The following is a 5301-nucleotide window of genomic DNA, read 5'->3' as shown; positions in this document are numbered from 1 at the left end:
CATTCCTCCATGGAGTGAAAATTACAATATCGATGAACCAAACTTAGATGATGTTGTGGTTCGTAGTCGCAATTAGAATCTTCCATTGAAGGCTCTGATTTTGGAACGTTTTCTGATGCTGGGGAGTTTGATCATAATGGTCTGGAGCAGAGGCATTTATCTTAGCCATTTTCAAATGCTACACATAATATGGTGAAGTTGGATCTGTACTTTTATGGCACAAGGTTGATTCTAATTGCTAAGTCACTATAATCTCGAGGCGCCCATGTATATCCCTTTTGCAAACATAGGCGTGATTCAGGGGCGATTTTTCAGAGAAGGCATTATTTTTTTATTTTATTTTTTGCTTCCATTCAGTCTCGATTTTTTGAAGATGACATATAGCTTTATCATAACGAGTTTGAAAGCTAGTTCGCATGGCAGCTGTTGATGAAAGATGATGGTAAAGAAGCAGAAGCAAAACTGGAGAACTGTGAGGTTTTATAAAGCCTGCTTTGCATTCAGGGAGCCCTACAAAGCATTATGCAATGGCAAATTCATTCACCATATGCTATAATCTCATCTCGGTACAGTCAATGAGGCTCTCTCTGGCCTTTTCGGTGGACATGTCAAGGTTTTTGTCACAAGATGTGTCATTGAGGAGCTGAAAATGCTGGGAGAGTCATTTTCTGGAACCGTGTTGGCAATTCGTAGATTCACGACAGCAAGGCGCAATCATGAGTCACTTAAAAGTGCTACAGAGTGCCTTGAGGCTATGGCTGGTGCAGATAATCCAGAGCACTTCTTCGTTGCAACTCACGATGGTGGTCTCCGCTAAAAGTTCTGGCAGGTTCCAGGTGTTCCTGTTGTATTTGTTCAAAAAAAAATTACTTGCTTCTTGAACCACCTTTTGAATATCAGCATCAAATTACTGATATTCATCCTCTGTGTGTCTTCTTCTGTCTGAAAAGGATTCATTATATATGCCATTTTTTAGCTTCTCAATAGTCTCTGCACTCCATATCATTTCAGTTTGACTGCGAAACCTCATGCCTATCTTTCCTCATGAAAAAATCTGTATTTTTGAGTTAATTTCTTAGCTACTGCTGTCCTTTGGTCACATACAGCCTAGAAAATTCAGTCATTCAATCAATTACCTCTCTTTCATATCTATTTACTAGCCTAAAATCAGTTCTCATTTTAAGTCATCTCAGACCCTATTGAGTATTTTTACTGAGTTGACCCGGAGAGAGCCCTCTCCTATCCTCGTAGGGCTAGCTACGAGGCTGAGCGTGGTTTGATGTTGAACCTAGAAGCTTTCCTTTTCAGCCTGAGGAAAATCTAGGCTCTAACATAGTGGCGACTCAGCTGGGGAAAAAATGGTTTGCTTGTTGATGTCATTGGTTTTCTAAGCTACAGACGAAGCCTGAAGTTATGCCAGGTAGCCTTCAAAACGCTTTTGCTTTGCATTAGCGGAAGTAGATAAATGCTGCTTCAGTCAATCTCCGGTCTAGCTTGTAATCGTGACATCTAACTTGTTAATTTCCCCAGTACATGTATCAAGTTCAGAGCTGATTGTTGATGGACAACGATCTACATGTATCAAGTTCAGAGCTGATTGTTCTGATCGATGGTGGACAACGATCAGACATAAGAAGGTTGAAATCATTCACCTGACGACTCCATTCACTAAAGAATCTAGCAATCAATGCTTCATGGTGACTCCACTGCAGGAAGATCAGTCGTTTTAAGATTTCAAGATGGAATGGGTTGCAAGAAGATACGGTCCTATGAGCTGAGATCACATTTCAGGCTTTCCAAATAAAATTCCTAAGGTAGATTGGTAAAAGAATTTGCCTACGTTTAAAGATGATGGTAGGAAGCACATTGCTTTACATCTGGTTAGATTTCACATGCATATTTGCAAGTTGAAGGTTGATTTTCCTGAAGATTGCTTGATGAAGATATTCCTGGCCACTCTGGAAGGTGAAGCCCAATCTTGGTATGAAAGTTTGCCGCCTGCTTGTATTTACTGTTTAAAGGATTTTCATGCCATGTTCTTTGAGAAGTATAAAGACTCTTATCCATCATTAAATCTAGTTCATGACTGTTGCAAACATGCTTCTACTTTTATTGAAAGCCTTGAGAAATATTATGAAGATGATAATTTCATGGATGATGAGATCATGGAAGCCCTGTATGAAAATCCATTTCAGCAGCATCAAGATGATCAGGAAAATTTGCAGTAGGATTAAGATCTTAGTACGATGGAAGATGAAGGAATTTTGCATCTTGACAGTCAACAGGAATTACATGAAATGGATCAGCAGTATGAGGAAAATCTGTATACTCCTTCACTTGAAATTAATGAAGACAATCATTGTTTGAGCAAAAGAAAACAAAAAGTATTATCTCCTTTGTCTGAATATGAGATAGATCAACTCTTGAACGGTGATGTTACAACCCAAGCTAAAGCAGATCTACAGTGTGCACATGGTCAAGAAGGTGATGGTGGAACTTCTTCATTTTCTGAAAAGGATGACAGTCCTGTAAGCAACTTTATAGATCAGCAGGTTGAAGATGTCCATATAGCTGAAAGTGATGAAAGAGAAAATGTCGTTTCAGATCTTTCCATAGAAGAAGACATCATGCAGGGAAGTCAAGTTTCAGAATGTGATAACATTAAGTCAGCCATTTTAGATCTAGATTCAGATTGTGATGACCAAGAAAACCTTGTACTAAGTCCCATGAAAGAAAGCTGCATCGTTGAGGCTACTTCAAATGAAGAAAACAGGATTGCAGACCTAAATTCTCTCATTCCCTTGGAACTAGATCTTCATGAGGAGGTAGTTCATTCCCTCTATGAAAAACAAGGTGACATTTTCGTTCAAGAAAGTGAAAAAGTTTCTTTGGATGAATCATTGGTAGATGATAGAGATGTTAGTGTTGGGTTTCAAGAATCATTCGAAGTTTCTTTTCTTATGATTGATGAATGTAAAGACAATCTCACTGTCATATCATATGAAGATGATCCACAATATAGTCAGACTACCGAAAATCAGACCATTCAGGATTCCATTTCAGATTCTTCTCCCTATGTTTCATGTTTTGAAATGTTGTTTAAAGAGGAAATCTGCTCATCTACTTGTTCAAAATTTTTTGAGGACCAAGAACATGCTTTTACTGAAGTACATTATGAAGGAAGATCAGAATCAAAGGAGAAAGACACCTTGCTCGTTCAGCAGGAGGTAAATCTTCATGTTTTTCAAGATCCTCTGGAAAATCTGTTACAGCCAGCAGTGAAGGTGATGATTGCAGTATTCAGTGATGAAGAAGATCATGGTCGATTATGTTTTTTGATGCCCAGTTACAAGTATCTACTGTTGACCAGAAGATCTGATCAGGAGAATCAGTCAAGAAGGCATTTGCTTGATTGGTTACATTGGCATTTTGATATAGTTTGATCGTATATTGTCTTGTAAGAAACATAGGTGTCCATGTACTACCACCAAGCTTTAAGTTTTAAGTTCAGGTCTCAGTATTTTGAGTTAGTCTGTTAGAGTCAAATTTTTTCAGTCATTTCAGTTTGCAGCGAGTTAGTTTGAGTCAAAGTTCCAGTCAATAAATTGAGTCATGTTGGTTTGTCAAAATAATGGACTCCATAGCCCAATGGACGAAGGCACTGTCTGCTCTCCCAAAGATCTGTTGTTCTTGGCACCTCCAGGGAGCTACCATCCCCATTGGAGCTAATGTTAGAGTCGGTCTTGTCAGTCCTCCGTCAGAGATCAAAAACTCTTTTTGCATTTCATTTTTATGTGTCTCGCTCGTTTCACTCAGTTGCATTCCATTAGGGGCATGCCATAATCTGACGGAAAGCTCTTGTGAGTCATTACCCCTCATGATTCGTACCTGTTGGTTCAGGTCTGTTCATCGAAATTTATTAAATCAATTTTAAGTCATTTGCAGTCTTGTTCTAATATCTTGGTCAGCAAAAAGTTATTTAAGATTTTTAGGTCTTTTAGGCCTAGGGTTTTTTTTTGCCAGCAGGTTAGAGGGAAGTTTTAAATCAATGTTTATTCCAGAAATCTCAACGTCATATTGCTAGACTATGACTTTTCTTCAAAACCCTGTTTTGAAGAAAAAGTCATCTTTTCGTCTTTTGAAATAATTGCCATAGATTTTTCAGTTGAAGATGTTCACATGCAACTTCTCCTGATCTTTTTCCAAAATCCAACATCAGTCACCCCTGCAAAATCAACCAAGAAGTCCTCATTCAAAGTCAGAAGAAACAAAGTTTATTTTAAAATGTGAAAGGAGCCGAGACCAAAACATTACATAAATGGGTTTGTATGAAGCAAAAAATCAAGTTCTCAATTTTATAAGGCAATTCCATTATTTTTACATCCATTTGCATCCAAGAAGATCAGTTGAAATCGACTTGAGCAGGTGAGAGGGCTAAACTGCATTTTGGAACTAAGACTGAATGTTTGTGTGTGACGCGACGCATTGGGATAGACCACGACGCACTGAAAGTGCACGGTGCATGGAGCATTTTTGCACAGTGCAAAATTGCACTGGAGCGGCGCATCCAGCTTGCGCGGCACGTTGGGCTGGGGCGCGGCGCACAGGCTCAAAAACACTAATTTTTGCCATTTCTTTCTAATTTCCAAATTTGATCGATTTCTTCGTATTGATAAGGATGTGTCAGAATTTTAAGGATCCACTGTCTATCTGGGGAAAATGCTGCGCATTCCAGTTGCCTTGGTGTCCTGTACACACTATTTTGAAACCTTATCTGCCGTAAGGGAATCAATTGCTGCACTTCACAGGTTACGTGCGTTTCATCCTCTCCGGTTACACCATCAAAAGATCCATCATGGATGTTAGAATGCGCAACCGTTCCTCCATGGAGTGCAAATTACAATATCGATGAACCAAACTCAGATGATGTTGTGGTTCGTAGTCGCAATTAGAATCTTCCGTTCAAGGCTCTAATTTTGGAACGTTTTCTGATGCTGGGTAGTTTGATCATGATGGTCTGGAGCAGAGGCATTTATCTTGGCCATTTTCAAACGCTACACATAATATGGTGAAGTCAGATCTGTACTTTTATGGCACAAGGTTGATTCTGATTGCTAAGTTACTATAATCTCAAGGCGCCCATGTATATCCCTTTTGCAAACATAGGCGTGATTCAGGGGCGATTTTTCAGAGAAGGCATTTTTTTTTTTGCTTCCATTCAGTCTCGATTTTTTGAAGAGGACATATAGCTTTATCATAATGAGTTTGAAAGCTAGTTTGCATGGTAGCCTTTGATGAAAG

The 5301-nt window shown here is 39.0% G+C and overlaps 1 pseudogene; it reads left to right on the top strand.

Moving 5' to 3' along the window:
• The first annotated feature begins 436 nt into the window (after positions 1–436).
• Positions 437–987, top strand: LOC149265433 (uncharacterized; annotated as a pseudogene).
• The last annotated feature ends 4314 nt before the right edge of the window (positions 988–5301 follow it).

The sequence above is a fragment of the Pinus tabuliformis genome, chromosome 6 (genome assembly GCF_031772625.1).
Source record: "Pinus tabuliformis cultivar Carrire ecotype Pingquan chromosome 6, CPIR1, whole genome shotgun sequence".
NCBI lineage: Eukaryota > Viridiplantae > Streptophyta > Pinopsida > Pinales > Pinaceae > Pinus > Pinus tabuliformis.
This window is presented reverse-complemented; position numbering and strand designations above follow the sequence as displayed.